The sequence below is a fragment of the Paramisgurnus dabryanus genome, chromosome 9, assembly GCF_030506205.2.
Source record: "Paramisgurnus dabryanus chromosome 9, PD_genome_1.1, whole genome shotgun sequence".
NCBI lineage: Eukaryota > Metazoa > Chordata > Actinopteri > Cypriniformes > Cobitidae > Paramisgurnus > Paramisgurnus dabryanus.
In genome coordinates this window covers 260,125-277,500 of record NC_133345.1, presented here as the reverse complement: position 1 = coordinate 277,500, position 17,376 = coordinate 260,125, and the positions used below count along the sequence as shown (strand labels likewise).

General features: G+C 44.2%; 33 non-coding genes and 17 pseudogenes across 33 annotated transcripts; all 50 read left to right on the top strand.

Annotated features, from left to right (window-relative positions):
- The first annotated feature begins 4,891 nt into the window (after positions 1–4,891).
- Positions 4,892–5,010, top strand: LOC135759368 (5S ribosomal RNA; annotated as a pseudogene).
- Positions 5,011–5,131: 121 nt separating this feature from the next.
- On the top strand, positions 5,132–5,250 carry LOC135759652 (5S ribosomal RNA). The gene has a single exon (XR_010536927.1). It is a non-coding gene; the product is annotated as a 5S ribosomal RNA (ribosomal RNA).
- Positions 5,251–5,374: 124 nt separating this feature from the next.
- Positions 5,375–5,493, top strand: LOC135760001 (5S ribosomal RNA). The gene has a single exon (XR_010537269.1). It is a non-coding gene; the product is annotated as a 5S ribosomal RNA (ribosomal RNA).
- A 126-nt stretch (positions 5,494–5,619) lies between these two features.
- LOC135759651 (5S ribosomal RNA) lies at positions 5,620–5,738 on the top strand. Its single transcript, XR_010536926.1, has one exon. It is a non-coding gene; the product is annotated as a 5S ribosomal RNA (ribosomal RNA).
- Positions 5,739–5,863: 125 nt separating this feature from the next.
- Positions 5,864–5,982, top strand: LOC135759282 (5S ribosomal RNA; annotated as a pseudogene).
- Positions 5,983–6,107: 125 nt separating this feature from the next.
- Positions 6,108–6,226, top strand: LOC135759460 (5S ribosomal RNA; annotated as a pseudogene).
- A 120-nt stretch (positions 6,227–6,346) lies between these two features.
- LOC135759468 (5S ribosomal RNA) lies at positions 6,347–6,465 on the top strand (annotated as a pseudogene).
- Positions 6,466–6,586: 121 nt separating this feature from the next.
- On the top strand, positions 6,587–6,705 carry LOC135759985 (5S ribosomal RNA). Its single transcript, XR_010537253.1, has one exon. It is a non-coding gene; the product is annotated as a 5S ribosomal RNA (ribosomal RNA).
- Positions 6,706–6,831: 126 nt separating this feature from the next.
- On the top strand, positions 6,832–6,950 carry LOC135759649 (5S ribosomal RNA). Its single transcript, XR_010536924.1, has one exon. It is a non-coding gene; the product is annotated as a 5S ribosomal RNA (ribosomal RNA).
- Positions 6,951–7,075: 125 nt separating this feature from the next.
- LOC135759608 (5S ribosomal RNA) lies at positions 7,076–7,194 on the top strand. The gene has a single exon (XR_010536886.1). It is a non-coding gene; the product is annotated as a 5S ribosomal RNA (ribosomal RNA).
- Positions 7,195–7,319: 125 nt separating this feature from the next.
- On the top strand, positions 7,320–7,438 carry LOC135759647 (5S ribosomal RNA). Its single transcript, XR_010536923.1, has one exon. It is a non-coding gene; the product is annotated as a 5S ribosomal RNA (ribosomal RNA).
- Positions 7,439–7,563: 125 nt separating this feature from the next.
- Positions 7,564–7,682, top strand: LOC135759304 (5S ribosomal RNA; annotated as a pseudogene).
- Positions 7,683–7,802: 120 nt separating this feature from the next.
- Positions 7,803–7,921, top strand: LOC135759792 (5S ribosomal RNA). The gene has a single exon (XR_010537066.1). It is a non-coding gene; the product is annotated as a 5S ribosomal RNA (ribosomal RNA).
- Positions 7,922–8,041: 120 nt separating this feature from the next.
- Positions 8,042–8,160, top strand: LOC135759473 (5S ribosomal RNA; annotated as a pseudogene).
- Positions 8,161–8,281: 121 nt separating this feature from the next.
- On the top strand, positions 8,282–8,400 carry LOC135759646 (5S ribosomal RNA). The gene has a single exon (XR_010536922.1). It is a non-coding gene; the product is annotated as a 5S ribosomal RNA (ribosomal RNA).
- Positions 8,401–8,754: 354 nt separating this feature from the next.
- LOC135759791 (5S ribosomal RNA) lies at positions 8,755–8,873 on the top strand. The gene has a single exon (XR_010537065.1). It is a non-coding gene; the product is annotated as a 5S ribosomal RNA (ribosomal RNA).
- Positions 8,874–8,993: 120 nt separating this feature from the next.
- Positions 8,994–9,112, top strand: LOC135759367 (5S ribosomal RNA; annotated as a pseudogene).
- Positions 9,113–9,233: 121 nt separating this feature from the next.
- LOC135759645 (5S ribosomal RNA) lies at positions 9,234–9,352 on the top strand. The gene has a single exon (XR_010536921.1). It is a non-coding gene; the product is annotated as a 5S ribosomal RNA (ribosomal RNA).
- Positions 9,353–9,477: 125 nt separating this feature from the next.
- Positions 9,478–9,596, top strand: LOC135759644 (5S ribosomal RNA). Its single transcript, XR_010536920.1, has one exon. It is a non-coding gene; the product is annotated as a 5S ribosomal RNA (ribosomal RNA).
- A 125-nt stretch (positions 9,597–9,721) lies between these two features.
- On the top strand, positions 9,722–9,840 carry LOC135759766 (5S ribosomal RNA). The gene has a single exon (XR_010537040.1). It is a non-coding gene; the product is annotated as a 5S ribosomal RNA (ribosomal RNA).
- A 126-nt stretch (positions 9,841–9,966) lies between these two features.
- On the top strand, positions 9,967–10,085 carry LOC135759643 (5S ribosomal RNA). The gene has a single exon (XR_010536919.1). It is a non-coding gene; the product is annotated as a 5S ribosomal RNA (ribosomal RNA).
- Positions 10,086–10,439: 354 nt separating this feature from the next.
- On the top strand, positions 10,440–10,558 carry LOC135759790 (5S ribosomal RNA). The gene has a single exon (XR_010537064.1). It is a non-coding gene; the product is annotated as a 5S ribosomal RNA (ribosomal RNA).
- A 120-nt stretch (positions 10,559–10,678) lies between these two features.
- LOC135759366 (5S ribosomal RNA) lies at positions 10,679–10,797 on the top strand (annotated as a pseudogene).
- Positions 10,798–10,918: 121 nt separating this feature from the next.
- Positions 10,919–11,037, top strand: LOC135759642 (5S ribosomal RNA). Its single transcript, XR_010536918.1, has one exon. It is a non-coding gene; the product is annotated as a 5S ribosomal RNA (ribosomal RNA).
- Positions 11,038–11,162: 125 nt separating this feature from the next.
- LOC135759641 (5S ribosomal RNA) lies at positions 11,163–11,281 on the top strand. Its single transcript, XR_010536917.1, has one exon. It is a non-coding gene; the product is annotated as a 5S ribosomal RNA (ribosomal RNA).
- A 125-nt stretch (positions 11,282–11,406) lies between these two features.
- On the top strand, positions 11,407–11,525 carry LOC135759765 (5S ribosomal RNA). Its single transcript, XR_010537039.1, has one exon. It is a non-coding gene; the product is annotated as a 5S ribosomal RNA (ribosomal RNA).
- Positions 11,526–11,651: 126 nt separating this feature from the next.
- LOC135759640 (5S ribosomal RNA) lies at positions 11,652–11,770 on the top strand. The gene has a single exon (XR_010536916.1). It is a non-coding gene; the product is annotated as a 5S ribosomal RNA (ribosomal RNA).
- Positions 11,771–11,895: 125 nt separating this feature from the next.
- LOC135759639 (5S ribosomal RNA) lies at positions 11,896–12,014 on the top strand. Its single transcript, XR_010536915.1, has one exon. It is a non-coding gene; the product is annotated as a 5S ribosomal RNA (ribosomal RNA).
- Positions 12,015–12,138: 124 nt separating this feature from the next.
- Positions 12,139–12,257, top strand: LOC135759425 (5S ribosomal RNA; annotated as a pseudogene).
- Positions 12,258–12,377: 120 nt separating this feature from the next.
- Positions 12,378–12,496, top strand: LOC135759395 (5S ribosomal RNA; annotated as a pseudogene).
- A 125-nt stretch (positions 12,497–12,621) lies between these two features.
- Positions 12,622–12,740, top strand: LOC135759913 (5S ribosomal RNA). The gene has a single exon (XR_010537182.1). It is a non-coding gene; the product is annotated as a 5S ribosomal RNA (ribosomal RNA).
- Positions 12,741–12,866: 126 nt separating this feature from the next.
- On the top strand, positions 12,867–12,985 carry LOC135759637 (5S ribosomal RNA). Its single transcript, XR_010536913.1, has one exon. It is a non-coding gene; the product is annotated as a 5S ribosomal RNA (ribosomal RNA).
- A 125-nt stretch (positions 12,986–13,110) lies between these two features.
- LOC135759423 (5S ribosomal RNA) lies at positions 13,111–13,229 on the top strand (annotated as a pseudogene).
- Positions 13,230–13,349: 120 nt separating this feature from the next.
- LOC135759363 (5S ribosomal RNA) lies at positions 13,350–13,468 on the top strand (annotated as a pseudogene).
- A 121-nt stretch (positions 13,469–13,589) lies between these two features.
- LOC135759636 (5S ribosomal RNA) lies at positions 13,590–13,708 on the top strand. The gene has a single exon (XR_010536912.1). It is a non-coding gene; the product is annotated as a 5S ribosomal RNA (ribosomal RNA).
- A 125-nt stretch (positions 13,709–13,833) lies between these two features.
- On the top strand, positions 13,834–13,952 carry LOC135759635 (5S ribosomal RNA). The gene has a single exon (XR_010536911.1). It is a non-coding gene; the product is annotated as a 5S ribosomal RNA (ribosomal RNA).
- A 125-nt stretch (positions 13,953–14,077) lies between these two features.
- LOC135759421 (5S ribosomal RNA) lies at positions 14,078–14,196 on the top strand (annotated as a pseudogene).
- Positions 14,197–14,316: 120 nt separating this feature from the next.
- Positions 14,317–14,435, top strand: LOC135759362 (5S ribosomal RNA; annotated as a pseudogene).
- Positions 14,436–14,556: 121 nt separating this feature from the next.
- LOC135759762 (5S ribosomal RNA) lies at positions 14,557–14,675 on the top strand. The gene has a single exon (XR_010537036.1). It is a non-coding gene; the product is annotated as a 5S ribosomal RNA (ribosomal RNA).
- A 125-nt stretch (positions 14,676–14,800) lies between these two features.
- LOC135759516 (5S ribosomal RNA) lies at positions 14,801–14,919 on the top strand (annotated as a pseudogene).
- Positions 14,920–15,040: 121 nt separating this feature from the next.
- On the top strand, positions 15,041–15,159 carry LOC135759822 (5S ribosomal RNA). Its single transcript, XR_010537094.1, has one exon. It is a non-coding gene; the product is annotated as a 5S ribosomal RNA (ribosomal RNA).
- Positions 15,160–15,284: 125 nt separating this feature from the next.
- On the top strand, positions 15,285–15,403 carry LOC135759634 (5S ribosomal RNA). Its single transcript, XR_010536910.1, has one exon. It is a non-coding gene; the product is annotated as a 5S ribosomal RNA (ribosomal RNA).
- Positions 15,404–15,529: 126 nt separating this feature from the next.
- On the top strand, positions 15,530–15,648 carry LOC135759633 (5S ribosomal RNA). Its single transcript, XR_010536909.1, has one exon. It is a non-coding gene; the product is annotated as a 5S ribosomal RNA (ribosomal RNA).
- A 126-nt stretch (positions 15,649–15,774) lies between these two features.
- Positions 15,775–15,893, top strand: LOC135759243 (5S ribosomal RNA; annotated as a pseudogene).
- A 125-nt stretch (positions 15,894–16,018) lies between these two features.
- Positions 16,019–16,137, top strand: LOC135759194 (5S ribosomal RNA). The gene has a single exon (XR_010536748.1). It is a non-coding gene; the product is annotated as a 5S ribosomal RNA (ribosomal RNA).
- Positions 16,138–16,262: 125 nt separating this feature from the next.
- LOC135759513 (5S ribosomal RNA) lies at positions 16,263–16,381 on the top strand (annotated as a pseudogene).
- A 121-nt stretch (positions 16,382–16,502) lies between these two features.
- Positions 16,503–16,621, top strand: LOC135759938 (5S ribosomal RNA). The gene has a single exon (XR_010537206.1). It is a non-coding gene; the product is annotated as a 5S ribosomal RNA (ribosomal RNA).
- A 121-nt stretch (positions 16,622–16,742) lies between these two features.
- LOC135759808 (5S ribosomal RNA) lies at positions 16,743–16,861 on the top strand. The gene has a single exon (XR_010537082.1). It is a non-coding gene; the product is annotated as a 5S ribosomal RNA (ribosomal RNA).
- Positions 16,862–16,982: 121 nt separating this feature from the next.
- LOC135759869 (5S ribosomal RNA) lies at positions 16,983–17,101 on the top strand. The gene has a single exon (XR_010537140.1). It is a non-coding gene; the product is annotated as a 5S ribosomal RNA (ribosomal RNA).
- Positions 17,102–17,226: 125 nt separating this feature from the next.
- On the top strand, positions 17,227–17,345 carry LOC135759860 (5S ribosomal RNA). Its single transcript, XR_010537131.1, has one exon. It is a non-coding gene; the product is annotated as a 5S ribosomal RNA (ribosomal RNA).
- The last annotated feature ends 31 nt before the right edge of the window (positions 17,346–17,376 follow it).

Here is a 17,376-nt window from a genome sequence, read left to right as displayed (position 1 = left end):
GTGGGCGGGAAGGTGCATGAACGAGACAACGTGGTAGAAAAACAACAGAACGACACGAGAGAGGCGAAAGACGGCGGACCTGTAATTGACGTTGACAATGGCGAACAAACGGAACAACAAGAGAAAGTACAACAGGACATAGATAATAAAACACAGAGCACTACAGATGAAATGGCAGAGGAAGAAATTAATGAATTAGCTAAAAGACAAAGTAAAGTACAAAATGAGGATTCTAAAGAACAGACGGAACAACTTAAACAGGAGGAAGGAACATGTACACCACTTGACACTTCTGACACCCTGGACGATGAGATGGATCAAGATGAAATGGATCAAGATGAGGATTTTAACAAGGATGTCAACACAATGGCTGAAGGAAAACCGAAAGTGGAGAGAAGACGACGAAAAATTAAGGTAAAGCCATGTTTGGAAGGAATAAGGAAAAAAACAACTAACAAAGACTTACTAAAAGATAAATATGTACTGCTAAAAGACTTGGATGGTATGAGCTAAAGAAATGGACTCAATGAGTGTTTTTATTTATTTATTTTTTATGGTTTTAAGTTTGGTAACTTTTAATGCCAGAGGACTCTCGGACTTTAACAAATTTGAAAAAGTGAAAGAAATGTTCAAGAATGAAGACGTGATTGTATTGCAAGAAACAAATTGGAAAGAAAAGCACATATGTGAAATAAGAAAAAGATGGAACGGTGAGATTTTATACAATAATGATGATACAAGGTTTGGCAGAGGAGTTGCTTTTTTAATAAGAGAAAATGTGAAAACTGTATGCAAGGTCATCTATAAAGATGATATTGGGAAAAGTTTAGCAGTAGAAATGGAATATGAAGGCAAAAAACTGGTGGTGATAAATGTACATGCACCTACGGAGGAAAAGGAAAAGAGAGATTATTTTAATGATTTAAGGTCACTTTTAACTAACCAACAGAATGTCTTGTTAATGGGGGATTTTAATACTGTGTTAAGTAAATTAGATATGGCAGATGGAATGGTTTTTAGAAATGATATGGGAAGGAGAGAGTTAAAATCAATAATGGAAAGCAATAACTTGGTGGATGTTTGGAGAGAAAGGAATGAAAGAAGGCAATACTCAAGAAGACAAAGGGTGGGGAATTTCATGTGTCAAACAAGAATCGATTTTATTTTGTGTAAGAGGAATTTAGAGGTTTTTATTGATAATGTGAGATACGATGAAACAAGTTTAAGTGATCACAAGCCGTTATATATGCAGATTGACTGGAGTACGTTAAAGAGAGGTCCAGGCGTGTGGGTTTTAAATGCTGAGGTTTTAAAAAGTGAAGGGTATGTTTTAGATATAAAGACGCTAATTGAAAAAGAAAAAGGAAATGCAATGTATATGGAAGATAAAAGATTGTGGTGGGAAAATGTAAAATATTTAGTTAAAATTCATACAATAAAATTGTGCAGATTAATTGAGAAATGTAAGAAATACAATGGACAGGAAATAAGAGAGAATTTAGAAAAAGAGATAAATCAGGGTAATAAGGACATGTTAAAGATAAAAGAATTGGAAAATAAACTTAAAGAAATGGAAGAAAAGAAATATGAAGGTGCAAGATTAAGGAGTAAAGCTCAGTTTCTTGTTGAAGGTGAAAAATGTACAAAATTTTTCTTTGATCTAGAAAGAAGAAAAGGGAAGGCTGAAATTATAAAAGTAGTTAAAAAGGAGAATGGAGAAGAAGTAAAGAGTAATGAAGGAATTTTAAAAGAAATGAAAAGGTATTATGAAAAATTGTTTACAACTGAGGGAGTGCAGGATGAAAAAGAAGAAATGTTAGAGCAGATAACAACTAAAATAGACAAGGAAGATATGAAGGATTGTGACAAAGAGATAAGTGAAGAGGAAATTGAAAGAGCGATAAATGAATTAAACAAAAACAAAAGTCCTGGAATTGATGGGTTGGGGAGTGAGTTTTATATTGTTTTTAGGGATATGTTAACCAGTATTTTAAAGGAAGTGTACGATGAGATCTTTAATAAAGGGCAGATGAATCTAAGAATGGGTATGGGTTTGATGAAAACAATATATAAGAAAAAAGGAGAAAAAACTGAACTAAAGAATTATAGGCCGCTTACGATGTTAAACACCGATCTGAAAATTTTATCAAAAATCTTAGCAAACAGACTGAAAGAAGTGATGCCGAGAATAATAAAGACAAATCAAGCGTATGGGGTCAAAGGGAAAGACATAGCTGATACGACCCTAAGCATTAAAGATACAATTGGATACATGAAGGAGAGAAAATTGGAGGGATATGTTATAAGTTTAGATTTTGAAAAGGCTTTCGACAGGGTGGAACATGAATTTTTATTTGGGATTTTAAACCGTTTTGGATTTGGAGAAAATTTTATAAAGTGGGTGAAAATTTTATATAATGGACCGGTAACTAGAATTAAATGTAATGGGTTTTTAACGGAATGTTTTAAACTAACAAGATCCATAAGACAAGGGTGTCCCATGTCAGCACTATTATATTCTTTAGTCGCGGAACCCTTGGGGTTGGCAATGAGGAAAGAAAAAGGAATAAAAGGTATTCACATAGAAGGGAACGTGGAAGGAGAAGCAATATTTCAGTATGCGGATGACACTACGCTTATTTTGAAAGACAGGGAGGGAGTTGAATGTGCAATGAAAATTGTACAACAATTTTGTAAAGCATCTGGAGGAAAAATTAACGAGGATAAAACTGTGTATATGAGATGTGGGAATGTGCAAGCTTTAACAAGTGATTTTGCTTTTAAAGAAGTGAATGAAATCAAGATTTTAGGAGTTTTAATGGGGGACGATGAAAGGAGAGCAAATGAAACAATGTGGGCAACTATTTTAGAAGATATTGAAAGAAGGCTACATTTTTGGAAATTAAGGACATTATGTCTTAAAGGGAAGGTTTTAATTTCAAATGTTTTAATGATGTCTAAGTTATGGTATGTCTTATATGTGTCATATATGCCTCTGTGGATTGAAAAAAGATTAAAGAGATGTTTTTTAGACTTTATATGGGAAGGGAAACCCCCAAGAATAGCATATGACACTTTGATTGGAGCTGTAGAGAAAGGTGGGATGGGCCTTATAGATGTAGCACAAAGAAAAAATAGCTTAAGAGCTAAAATGGTTAAAAAGTATCTGGATGATGGGAATGTAATGGTATGGAAAAAAACAATGCAATATTTTTTAAACAAATGTGGTAATTTTAATCTGGGAGAAGACATTTTATGGATGAAAACTAAAGCTTGGATGACGGAAAAGGTGCCAGATTTTTACAAGGAAATTATGAGTGCATGGGGGAAAGTTTTAACTTGTGTACAGTACATGCCTAGTGGAAGAGAGTGTATTTTAAACCAACCATTGTTTTTAAACAAGAACATTGTAAACCAAGGTAAAGAAGTGTTTTTTAAAAAGTGGTGGGATGTGGGAATTACAAAAGTGAGAGATGTTTTATACGAGTTTAAGGAGGGATTTTTACCTGTGCAGTACATTGTGGACACTATGGAGGAAGCAAAAGAAGAATATAGTAGACAAGAAATTGTAAATAAGTTTAAGATAATAAAAAGTGCAATTCCTGATGATTGGATCAGGAAAATTGATAATAAAGAACAAGGGAAACAAGAGAAAGATGTGTATGTCATGTTGGGAGACAAAATAAGAGCTTTTAAAGAATGCACTGTGAAAATGTTGTATTGTTTTTTTAGAGATTGTATTTTTAAGAAACCTGTGGTGAATAAATACTGGTTAAAGAAATACAAAGACTTGAAAGAAGAACATATATGGAGCAATATGAGGGGGAATATAATTGAGTCAAAATTGGGGACCTTAGAATATTTAATTAGGCACAAGGCAATTTTTACTGATGTTTTATTGAACAAAATCGGGAGAGAGCAAAATGCAACTTGTAAAGTATGTAAAGAAGAAGATGAGGGTTTTTTACATGTGTTTTTATGTTGTAAGAAATTGGAAAACTTTAAAGAAAAATGTATAGGTTTGCTTGAAAGGTTGAGAGGGGAACAAGATAATAAAGGAATCGATTGGAACAAGGTGATAATGCTGGGAGAAAACAAAACATGTGAAAACAGAAAAGCGCTTAACTTGTTTGTCATGCTGATTAAAAGTGCAATATGGGAAAGAAGAATTGTTGCAAAAAAAGAAAATACTGTTATGGATGTTGAAATAGTGTTTAAAAGAAAAGTTGAGATGTACTTAAAGCATTTGTACTGTTATTTTAAGGAGCAAAATAGGTTGGAGGAGTTTTATAATGTTTTTACTAAGGATGTGGGTATAATATTTGAAGATTTTAATTGGAAAATGCCTGACGATTATGGTTGATCTGTATAATATTTTAAATATGTGGAAGAGACTGTTTTAGTGTGGAAAAAATATGTTGAACTTTCAAATGTTTTAAAATATTTTATAATGATGTTTTTTTTTCTTCTTTTTGGTGGGATTTAAGATTGTGCCTGCCAAAAGACTTTTAAAGAAGTCTTTCTGTTATAAAAGCACTCTCACTGTGTTATATGTAATGTTAAACAATATATAGAAATTATGTAATTGTGTGAATATGATTGTTATAATAATAATAATAAAAAAAAGCACGCCCAAAAAAAAAAAAAAAAAAAAAAAAAAAAAAAAAAAAACGCGCGCGCTCTCGTCTGATCTCGGAAGCCAAGCAGGGTCGGGCCTGGTTAGTACTTGGATGGGAGACCGCCTGGGAATACCAGGTGCTGTAAGCATTTAATTAATTAATAATTTTTTTATGTCATTTTTCCCATGAATGCGTCCTTTCTGTAAGCGTTCTCCCATGGCATGGCGTTGCCACATTAGTTTTGAAGTGTCTCTCGAATCGAGTCAGCACTCGCTTACGGCCACACCACCCTGAGCAAGCCCGCTCTCGTCTGATCTCGGAAGCCAAGCAGGGTCGGGCCTGGTTAGTACTTGGATGGGAGACCGCCTGGGAATACCAGGTTCTGTAAGCATTTAATTAATTAATTATTTATGTCATTTTTTCCCATGAATGCGATCTTTCTGTAAGCGTTCACTGATGTCATGGCGTTGCCACATAAGTCTTGAAGTGTCTATCGAAGCGAGTCAGCACTCGCTTACGGCCACACCACCCTGAGCACGCCCGCTCTCGTCTGATCTCGGAAGCCAAGCAGGGTCGGGCCTGGTTAGTACTTGGATGGGAGACCGCCTGGGAATACCAGGTGCTGTAAGCATTTAATTAATTAATTATTTTTTATGTCATTTTTTCCCATGAATGCGTCCTTTCTGTAACCATTTACCGATGTCATTGCGTTGCCACATTAGCCTTGAAGTGTCTCTCGAATCGAGTCAGCACTCGTTTACGGCCACACCACCCTGAGCACGCCCGCTCTCGTCTGATCTCGGAAGCCAAGCAGGGTCGGGCCTGGTTAGTACTTGGATGGGAGACCGCCTGGGAATACCAGGTGTTGTAAGCATTTAATTAATTAATAATTTTTTTTATGTCATTTTTTCCCATGAATGCGTCCTTTCTGTAACCATTTACCGATGTCATTGCGTTGCCACATTAGCCTTGAAGTGTCTCTCGAATCGAGTCAGCACTCGCTTACGGCCACACCACCCTGAGCACGCCCGCTCTCGTCTGATCTCGGAAGCCAAGCAGGGTCGGGCCTGGTTAGTACTTGGATGGGAGACCGCCTGGGAATACCAGGTGCTGTAAGCATTTAATTAATTAATTATTTTTTTATGTCATTTTTTCCCATGAATGCGATCTTTCTGTAAGCGTTCACTGATGTCATGGCGTTGCCACATAAGTCTTGAAGTGTCTATCGAAGCGAGTCAGCACTCGCTTACGGCCACACCACCCTGAGCACGCCCGCTCTCGTCTGATCTCGGAAGCCAAGCAGGGTCGGTTCTGGTTAGTACTTGGATGGGAGACCGCCTGGGAATACCAGGTGCTGTAAGCATTTAATTAATTAATTATTTTTTTATGTCATTTTTTCCCATGAATGCGTCCTTTCTGTAACCATTTACCGATGTCATTGCGTTGCCACATTAGCCTTGAAGTGTCTCTCGAATCGAGTCAGCACTCGTTTACGGCCACACCACCCTGAGCACGCCCGCTCTCGTCTGATCTTGGAAGCCAAGCAGGGTCGGGCCTGGTTAGTACTTGGATGGGAGACCGCCTGGGAATACCTGGTGCTCTAAGCATTTAATTAATTAATTATTTATGTCATTTTTCCATTGAATGCGTCCTTTCTGTAAGCATTCTCCCATGGCATGGCGTTGCCACATTAGTTTTGAAGTGTCTCTCGAATCGAGTCAGCACTCGCTTACGGCCACACCACCCTGAGCAAGCCCGCTCTCGTCTGATCTCGGAAGCCAAGCAGGGTCGGGCCTGGTTAGTACTTGGATGGAAGACCGCCTGGGAATACCAGGTTCTGTAAGCATTTAATTAATTAATTATTTATGTCATTTTTTCCCATGAATGCGATCTTTCTGTAAGCGTTCACTGATGTCATGGCGTTGCCACATAAGTCTTGAAGTGTCTATCGAAGCAAGTCAGCACTCGCTTACGGCCACACCACCCTGAGCACGCCCGCTCTCGTCTGATCTCGGAAGCCAAGCAGGGTCGGGTCTGGTTAGTACTTGGATGGGAGACCGCCTGGGAATACCAGGTGCTGTAAGCATTTAATTAATTAATATTTTTTTTTATGTCATTTTTTCCCATGAATGCGTCCTTTCTGTAAGCGTTCTCCCATGGCATGGCGTTGCCACATTAGTTTTGAAGTGTCTCTCGAATCAAGTCCGCACTCGCTTACGGCCACACCACCCTGAGCACGCCCGCTCTCGTCTGATCTCGGAAGCCAAGCAGGGTCGGGCCTGGTTAGTACTTGGATGGGAGACCGCCTGGGAATACCAGGTGCTGTAAGCATTTAATTAATTAAATATTTATTCATGTCATATTTTCCCATGAATGCGTCCTTTCTGTAAGCGTTCTCCCATGGCATGGCGTTGCCACATTAGCCTTGAAGTGTCTCTCGAATCGAGTCAGCACTCGCTTACGGCCACACCACCCTGAGCACGCCCGCTCTCGTCTGATCTCGGAAGCCAAGCAGGGTAGGGCCTGGTTAGTACTTGGATGGGTGACCGCCTGGGAATACCAGGTGCTGTAAGCATTTAATTAATTAATTATTTTTTTATGTCATTTTTTCCCATGAATGCGATCTTTCTGTAAGCGTTCACTGATGTCATGGCGTTGCCACATAAGTCTTGAAGTGTCTATCGAAGCGAGTCAGCACTCGCTTACGGCCACACCACCCTGAGCACGCCCGCTCTCGTCTGATCTCGGAAGCCAAGCAGGGTCGGGCCTGGTTAGTACTTGGATGGGAGACCGCCTGGGAATACCAGGTGCTGTAAGCATTTAATTAATTAATTATTTTTTTATGTCATTTTTTCCCATGAATGCGTCCTTTCTGTAACCATTTACCGATGTCATTGCGTTGCCACATTAGCCTTGAAGTGTCTCTCGAATCGAGTCAGCACTCGTTTACGGCCACACCACCCTGAGCACGCCCGCTCTCGTCTGATCTCGGAAGCCAAGCAGGGTCGGGCCTGGTTAGTACTTGGATGGGAGACCGCCTGGGAATACCTGGGGCTGTAAGAATTTAATTAATTAATTATTTATGTCATTTTTCCCATGAATGCGTCCTTTCTGTAAGCATTCTCCCATGGCATGGCGTTGCCACATTAGTTTTGAAGTGTCTCTCGAATCAAGTCCGCACTCGCTTACAGCCACACCACCCTGAGCACGCCCGCTCTCGTCTGATCTCGGAAGCCAAGCAGGGTCGGGCCTGGTTAGTACTTGGATGGGAGACCGCCTGGGAATACCTGGTGCTGTAAGCATTTAATTAATTAATTATTTATGTCATTTTTCCCATGAATGCGTCCTTTCTGTAAGCGTTCTCCCATGGCATGGCGTTGCCACATTAGTTTTGAAGTGTCTCTCGAATCGAGTCAGCACTCGCTTTCGGCCACACCACCCTGAGCAAGCCCGCTCTCGTCTGATCTCGGAAGCCAAGCAGGGTCGGGCCTGGTTAGTACTTGGATGGGAGACCGCCTGGGAATACCAGGTTCTGTAAGCATTTAATTAATTAATTATTTATGTCATTTTTTCCCATGAATGCGATCTTTCTGTAAGCGTTCACTGATGTCATGGCGTTGCCACATAAGTCTTGAAGTGTCTATCGAAGCGAGTCAGCACTCGCTTACGGCCACACCACCCTGAGCACGCCCGCTCTCGTCTGATCTCGGAAGCCAAGCAGGGTCGGGCCTGGTTAGTACTTGGATGGGAGACCGCCTGGGAATACCAGGTGCTGTAAGCATTTAATTAATTAATTATTTTTTTATGTCATTTTTTCCCATGAATGCGTCCTTTCTGTAACCATTTACCGATGTCATTGCGTTGCCACATTAGCCTTGAAGTGTCTCTCGAATCGAGTCAGCACTCGTTTACGGCCACACCACCCTGAGCACGCCCGCTCTCGTCTGATCTCGGAAGCCAAGCAGGGTCGGGCCTGGTTAGTACTTGGATGGGAGACCACCTGGGGCTGTAAGAATTTAATTAATTAATTATTTATGTCATTTTTCCCATGAATGCGTCCTTTCTGTAAGCATTCTCCCATGGCATGGCGTTGCCACATTAGTTTTGAAGTGTCTCTCGAATCAAGTCCGCACTCGCTTACAGCCACACCACCCTGAGCACGCCCGCTCTCGTCTGATCTCGGAAGCCAAGCAGGGTCGGGCCTGGTTAGTACTTGGATGGGAGACCGCCTGGGAATACCTGGTGCTGTAAGCATTTAATTAATTAATTATTTATGTCATTTTTCCCATGAATGCGTCCTTTCTGTAAGCGTTCTCCCATGGCATGGCGTTGCCACATTAGTTTTGAAGTGTCTCTCGAATCGAGTCAGCACTCGCTTACGGCCACACCACCCTGAGCAAGCCCGCTCTCGTCTGATCTCGGAAGCCAAGCAGGGTCGGGCCTGGTTAGTACTTGGATGGGAGACCGCCTGGGAATACCAGGTTCTGTAAGCATTTAATTAATTAATTATTTATGTCATTTTTTCCCATGAATGCGATCTTTCTGTAAGCGTTCACTGATGTCATGGCGTTGCCACATAAGTCTTGAAGTGTCTATCGAAGCGAGTCAGCACTCGCTTACGGCCACACCACCCTGAGCACGCCCGCTCTCGTCTGATCTCGGAAGCCAAGCAGGGTCGGGCCTGGTTAGTACTTGGATGGGAGACCGCCTGGGAATACCAGGTGCTGTAAGCATTTAATTAATTAATAGTTTTTTTATGTCATTTTTTCCCATGAATGCGTCCTTTCTGTAAGCGTTCTCCCATGGCATGGCGTTGCCACATTAGTTTTGAAGTGTCTCTCGAATCAAGTCCGCACTCGCTTACGGCCACACCACCCTGAGCACGCCCGCTCTCGTCTGATCTCGGAAGCCAAGCAGGGTCGGGCCTGGTTAGTACTTGGATGGGAGACCGCCTGGGAATACCAGGTGCTGTAAGCATTTAATTAATTAAATATTTATTTATGTCATTTTTTCCCATGAATGCGTCCTTTCTGTAAGTGTTCTCCCATGGCATGGCGTTGCCACATTAGTTTTGAAGTGTCTCTCGAATCGAGTCTGCACTCGCTTACGGCCACACCACCCTGAGCACGCCCGCTCTCGTCTGATCTCGGAAGCCAAGCAGGGTCGGGCCTGGTTAGTACTTGGATGGGAGACCGCCTGGGAATACCTGGTGCTGTAAGCATTTAATTAATTAATAATTTTTTTTATGTCATTTTTTCCCATGAATGCGTCCTTTCTGTAACCATTTACCGATGTCATTGCGTTGCCACATTAGCCTTGAAGTGTCTCTCGAATCGAGTCAGCACTCGCTTACGGCCACACCACCCTGAGCACGCCCGCTCTCGTCTGATCTCGGAAGCCAAGCAGGGTCGGGCCTGGTTAGTACTTGGATGGGAGACCGCCTGGGAATACCAGGTGCTGTAAGCATTTAATTAATTAATTATTTTTTTATGTCATTTTTTCCCATGAATGCGTCCTTTCTGTAACCATTTACCGATGTCATTGCGTTGCCACATTAGCCTTGAAGTGTCTCTCGAATCGAGTCAGCACTCGTTTACGGCCACACCACCCTGAGCACGCCCGCTCTCGTCTGATCTCGGAAGCCAAGCAGGGTCGGGCCTGGTTAGTACTTGGATGGGAGACCACCTGGGGCTGTAAGAATTTAATTAATTAATTATTTATGTCATTTTTCCCATGAATGCGTCCTTTCTGTAAGCATTCTCCCATGGCATGGCGTTGCCACATTAGTTTTGAAGTGTCTCTCGAATCAAGTCCGCACTCGCTTACAGCCACACCACCCTGAGCACGCCCGCTCTCGTCTGATCTCGGAAGCCAAGCAGGGTCGGGCCTGGTTAGTACTTGGATGGGAGACCGCCTGGGAATACCTGGTGCTGTAAGCATTTAATTAATTAATTATTTATGTCATTTTTCCCATGAATGCGTCCTTTCTGTAAGCGTTCTCCCATGGCATGGCGTTGCCACATTAGTTTTGAAGTGTCTCTCGAATCGAGTCAGCACTCGCTTACGGCCACACCACCCTGAGCAAGCCCGCTCTCGTCTGATCTCGGAAGCCAAGCAGGGTCGGGCCTGGTTAGTACTTGGATGGGAGACCGCCTGGGAATACCAGGTTCTGTAAGCATTTAATTAATTAATTATTTATGTCATTTTTTCCCATGAATGCGATCTTTCTGTAAGCGTTCACTGATGTCATGGCGTTGCCACATAAGTCTTGAAGTGTCTATCGAAGCGAGTCAGCACTCGCTTACGGCCACACCACCCTGAGCACGCCCGCTCTCGTCTGATCTCGGAAGCCAAGCAGGGTCGGGCCTGGTTAGTACTTGGATGGGAGACCGCCTGGGAATACCAGGTGCTGTAAGCATTTAATTAATTAATAGTTTTTTTATGTCATTTTTTCCCATGAATGCGTCCTTTCTGTAAGCGTTCTCCCATGGCATGGCGTTGCCACATTAGTTTTGAAGTGTCTCTCGAATCAAGTCCGCACTCGCTTACGGCCACACCACCCTGAGCACGCCCGCTCTCGTCTGATCTCGGAAGCCAAGCAGGGTCGGGCCTGGTTAGTACTTGGATGGGAGACCGCCTGGGAATACCAGGTGCTGTAAGCATTTAATTAATTAAATATTTATTTATGTCATATTTTCCCATGAATGCGTCCTTTCTGTAAGTGTTCTCCCATGGCATGGCGTTGCCACATTAGTTTTGAAGTGTCTCTCGAATCGAGTCTGCACTCGCTTACGGCCACACCACCCTGAGCACGCCCGCTCTCGTCTGATCTCGGAAGCCAAGCAGGGTCGGGCCTGGTTAGTACTTGGATGGGAGACCGCCTGGGAATACCTGGTGCTGTAAGCATTTAATTAATTAATAATTTTTTTTATGTCATTTTTTCCCATGAATGCGTCCTTTCTGTAACCATTTACCGATGTCATTGCGTTGCCACATTAGCCTTGAAGTGTCTCTCGAATCGAGTCAGCACTCGCTTACGGCCACACCACCCTGAGCACGCCCGCTCTCGTCTGATCTCGGAAGCCAAGCAGGGTCGGGCCTGGTTAGTACTTGGATGGGAGACCGCCTGGGAATACCAGGTGCTGTAAGCATTTAATTAATTAATTATTTTTTTATGTCATTTTTTCCCATGAATGCGATCTTTCTGTAAGCGTTTACTGATGTCATGGCGTTGCCACATAAGTCTTGAAGTGTCTATCGAAGCGAGTCAGCACTCGCTTACGGCCACACCACCCTGAGCACGCCCGCTCTCGTCTGATCTCGGAAGCCAAGCAGGGTCGGGCCTGGTTAGTACTTGGATGGGAGACCGCCTGGGAATACCAGGTGCTGTAAGCATTTAATTAATTAATTTTTTTTTATGTCATTTTTTCCCATGAATGCGTCCTTTCTGTAACCATTTACCGATGTCATTGCGTTGCCACATTAGCCTTGAAGTGTCTCTCGAATCGAGTCAGCACTCGTTTACGGCCACACCACCCTGAGCACGCCCGCTCTCGTCTGATCTCGGAAGCCAAGCAGGGTCGGGCCTGGTTAGTACTTGGATGGAAGACCGCCTGAGAATACCTAGTGCTGTAAGCATTTAATTAATTAATTATTTATGTCATTTTTCCCATGAATGCGTCCTTTCTGTAAGCATTCTCCCATGGCATGGCGCTGCCACATTAGTTTTGAAGTGTCTCTCGAATCGAGTCAGCACTCGCTTACGGCCACACCACCCTGAGCACGCCCGCTCTCGTCTGATCTCGGAAGCCAAGCAGGTTCGGGCCTGGTTAGTACTTGGGTGGGAGACCGCCTGGGAATACCAGGTGCTATAAGCATTTAATTAATTAAATATTTATTTATGTCATATTTTCCCATGAATGCGTCCTTTCTGTAAGCGTTCTCCCATGGCATGGCGTTGCCACATTAGTTTTGAAGTGTCTCTCGAATCGAGTCTGCACTCGCTTACGGCCACACCACCCTGACCACGCCCGCTCTCGTCTGATCTCGGAAGCCAAGCAGGGTCGGGCCTGGTTAGTACTTGGATGGGAGACCGCCTGGGAATACCAGGTGTTGTAAGCATTTAATTAATTAATAATTTTTTTTATGTCATTTTTTCCCATGAATGCGTCCTTTCTGTAACCATTTACCGATGTCATTGCGTTGCCACATTAGCCTTGAAGTGTCTCTCGAATCGAGTCAGCACTCGCTTACGGCCACACCACCCTGAGCACGCCCGCTCTCGTCTGATCTCGGAAGCCAAGCAGGGTCGGGCCTGGTTAGTACTTGGATGGGAGACCGCCTGGGAATACCAGGTGCTGTAAGCATTTAATTAATTAATTATTTTTTTATGTCATTTTTTCCCATGAATGCGTCCTTTCTGTAACCATTTACCGATGTCATTGCGTTGCCACATTAGCCTTGAAGTGTCTCTCGAATCGAGTCAGCACTCGTTTACGGCCACACCACCCTGAGCACGCCCGCTCTCGTCTGATCTCGGAAGCCAAGCAGGGTCGGGCCTGGTTAGTACTTGGATGGAAGACCGCCTGAGAATACCTAGTGCTGTAAGCATTTAATTAATTAATTATTTATGTCATTTTTCCCATGAATGCGTCCTTTCTGTAAGCATTCTCCCATGGCATGGCGTTGCCACATTAGTTTTGAAGTGTCTCTCGAATCGCGTCAGCACTCGCTTACGGCCACACCACCCTGAGCAAGCCCGCTCTCGTCTGATCTCGGAAGCCAAGCAGGGTCGGGCCTGGTTAGTACTTGGATGGGAGACCGCCTGGGAATACCAGGTTCTGTAAGCATTTAATTAATTAATTATTTATGTCATTTTTTCCCATGAATGCGATCTTTCTGTAAGCATTCACTGATGTCATGGCGTTGCCACATAAGTCTTGAAGTGTCTATCGAAGCGAGTCAGCACTCGCTTACGGCCACACCACCCTGAGCACGCCCGCTCTCGTCTGATCTCGGAAGCCAAGCAGGGTCGGGCCTGGTTAGTACTTGGATGGGAGACCGCCTGGGAATACCAGGTGCTGTAAGCATTTAATTAATTAAATATTTATTTATGTCATATTTTCCCATGAATGCGTCCTTTCTGTAAGCGTTCTCCCGTGGCATGGCGTTGCCACATTAGTTTTGAAGTGTCTCTCGAATCGAGTCTGCACTCGCTTACGGCCACACCACCCTGAGCACGCCCGCTCTCGTCTGATCTCGGAAGCCAAGCAGGGTCGGGCCTGGTTAGTACTTGGATGGGAGACCGCCTGGGAATACCAGGTGCTGTAAGCATTTAATTAATTAATTATTTTTTTATGTCATTTTTTCCCATGAATGCGTCCTTTCTGTAACCATTTACCGATGTCATTGCGTTGCCACATTAGCCTTGAAGTGTCTCTCGAATCGAGTCAGCACTCGTTTACGGCCACACCACCCTGAGCACGCCCGCTCTCGTCTGATCTCGGAAGCCAAGCAGGGTCGGGCCTGGTTAGTACTTGGATGGAAGACCGCCTGAGAATACCTAGTGCTGTAAGCATTTAATTAATTAATTATTTATGTCATTTTTCCAATGAATGCGTCCTTTCTGTAAGCATTCTCCCATGGCATGGCGTTGCCACATTAGTTTTGAAGTGTCTCTCGAATCGAGTCAGCACTCGCTTACGGCCACACCACCCTGAGCAAGCCCGCTCTCGTCTGATCTCGGAAGCCAAGCAGGGTCGGGCCTGGTTAGTACTTGGATGGGAGACCGCCTGGGAATACCAGGTTCTGTAAGCATTTAATTAATTAATTATTTATGTCATTTTTTCCCATGAATGCGATCTTTCTGTAAGCGTTCACTGATGTCATGGCGTTGCCACATAAGTCTAGAAGTGTCTATCGAAGCGAGTCAGCACTCGCTTACGGCCACACCACCCTGACCACGCCCGCTCTCGTCTGATCTCGGAAGCCAAGCAGGGTCGGGCCTGGTTAGTACTTGGATGGGAGACCGCCTGGGAATACCAGGTGCTGTAAGCATTTAATTAATTAAATATTTATTTATGTCATATTTTCCCATGAATGCGTCCTTTCTGTAAGCGTTCTCCCATGGCATGGCGTTGCCACATTAGTTTTGAAGTGTCTCTCGAATCGAGTCAGCACTCGCTTACGGCCACACCACCCTTAGCAAGCCCGCTCTCGTCTGATCTCGGAAGCCAAGCAGGGTCGGGCCTGGTTAGTACTTGGATCGGAGACCGCCTGGGAATACCAGGTTCTGTAAGCATTTAATTAATTATTTATTTATGTCATTTTTTCCCATGAATGCGATCTTTCTGTAAGCGTTCACTGATTTCATGGCGTTGCCACATAAGTCTTGAAGTGTCTATCGAAGCGAGTCAGCACTCGCTTGCGGCCACACCACCCTGAGCACGCCCGCTCTCGTCTGATCTCGGAAGCCAAGCAGGGTTGGGCCTGGTTAGTACTTGGATGGGAGACCGCCTGGGAATACCAGGTGCTGTAAGCATTTAATTAATTAATAATTTTTTTATGTCATTTTTTCCCATGAATGCGTCCTTTCTGTAAGCGTTCTCCCATGGCATGGCGTTGCCACATTAGTTTTGAAGTGTCTCTCGAATCAAGTCCGCACTCGCTTACGGCCACACCACCCTGAGCACGCCCGCTCTCGTCTGATCTCGGAAGCCAAGCAGGGTCGGGCCTGGTTAGTACTTGGATGGGAGACCGCCTGGGAATACCAGGTGCTGTAAGCATTTAATTAATAAAATTTTTTTTTTATGTCATATTTTCCCATGAATGCGTCCTTTCTGTAAGCGTTCTCCCATGGCATGGCGTTTCCACATTAGTTTTGAAGTGTCTCTCGAATCGAGTCTGCACTCGCTTACGGCCACACCACCCTGAGCACGCCCGCTCTCGTCTGATCTCGGAAGCCAAGCAGGGTCGGGCCTGGTTAGTACTTGGATGGGAGACCGCCTGGGAATACCAGGTGCTGTAAGCATTTAATTAATTAATAATTTTTTTTATGTCATTTTTTCCCATGAATGCGTCCTTTCTGTAACCATTTACCGATGTCATTGCGTTGCCACATTAGCCTTGAAGTGTCTCTCGAATCGAGTCAGCACTCGCTTACGGCCACACCACCCTGAGCACGCCCGCTCTCGTCTGATCTCGGAAGCCAAGCAGGGTCGGGCCTGGTTAGTACTTGGATGGGAGATTGCCTGGGAATACCAGGTGCTGTAAGCATTTAATTAATTAAATATTTATTTATGTCATTTTTACCCATGAATGCGTCCTTTCTGTAAGCGTTCTCCCATGTCATGGCGTTGCCACATTAGTTTTGAAGTGTCTCTCGAATCGAGTCCGCACTCGTTTACGGCCACACCACCCTGAGCACGCCCGCTCTCGTCTGATCTCGGAAGCCAAGCAGGGTCGGGCCTGGTTAGTTCTTGGATGGGAGACCGCCTGGGAATACCAGGTGCTGTAAGCTTTTAATTAATTAATTATTTATTTATGTCATTTTTTCCCATAATTACGTCCTTTTTGTAAGCATTTACCGATGTCATTGCGTTGCCACATTAGTCTTGAAGTGTCTCTCGAATCGAGTCAGCACTCGCTTAAGGCCACACCACCCTGAGCACGCCCGCTCTCGTCTGATCTCGGAAGCCAAGCAGGGTCGGGCCTGGTTAGTACTTGGATGGCAGACCGGCTGGGAATACCAGGTTCTGTAAGCATTTTATTAATTAATTATTTATGTCATTTTTTCCCATGAATGCGTCCTTTCAGTAAGCGTTCTCCCATGGCATGGCGTTGCCACATTAGTTTTGAAGTGTCTCTCGAATCGAGTCAGCACTCGCTTACGGCCACACCATCCTGAGCACGCCCGCTCTCGTCTGATCTCGGAAGCCAAGCAGGGTCGGGCCTGGTTAGTACTTGGATGGGAGACCGCCTGGGAATACCTGGTGCTGTAAGCATTTAATTAATTAATTATTTATGTCATTTTTTCCCATGAATGCGTTCTTTCTGTAAGCGTTCACTGATGTCATGGCGTTGCCACATAAGTTTTGAAGTGTCTATCGAATCGAGTCGGCACTCGCTTACGGCCACACCACCCTGAGCACGCCCGCTCTCGTCTGATCTCGGAAGCCAAGCAGGGTCGGGCCTGGATAGTACTTGGATGGGAGACCGCCTGGGAATACCTGGTGCTGTAAGCATTTAATTAATAAATTATTTATGTCATTTTTTCCCATGAATGCGTTCTTTCTGTAAGCGTTCACTGATGTCATGGCGTTGCCACGTAAGTCTTGAAGTGTCTATCGAATCGAGTCGGCACTCGCTTACGGCCACACCACCCTGAGCACGCCCGCTCTCGTCTGATCTCGGAAGCCAAGCAGGGTCGGGCCTGGTTAGTACTTGGATGGGAGACCCCCTGGGAGTACCAGGTGCTGTAAGCATTTAATTAATTAAAAATTTATTTATGTCATTTTTTCCCATGAATGCGATCTTTCTGTAAGCGTTCACTGATGTCATGGCGTTGCCACATAAGTCTTGAAGTGTCTATCGAAGCGAGTCAGCACTCGTTTACGGCCACACCACCCTGAGCACGCCCGCTCTCGTCTGATCTCGGAAGCCAAGCAGGGTCGGGCCTGGTTAGTACTTGGATGGGAGACCGCCTGGGAATACCAGGTGCTGTAAGCATTTAATTAATTAATTATTTTTTTATGTCATT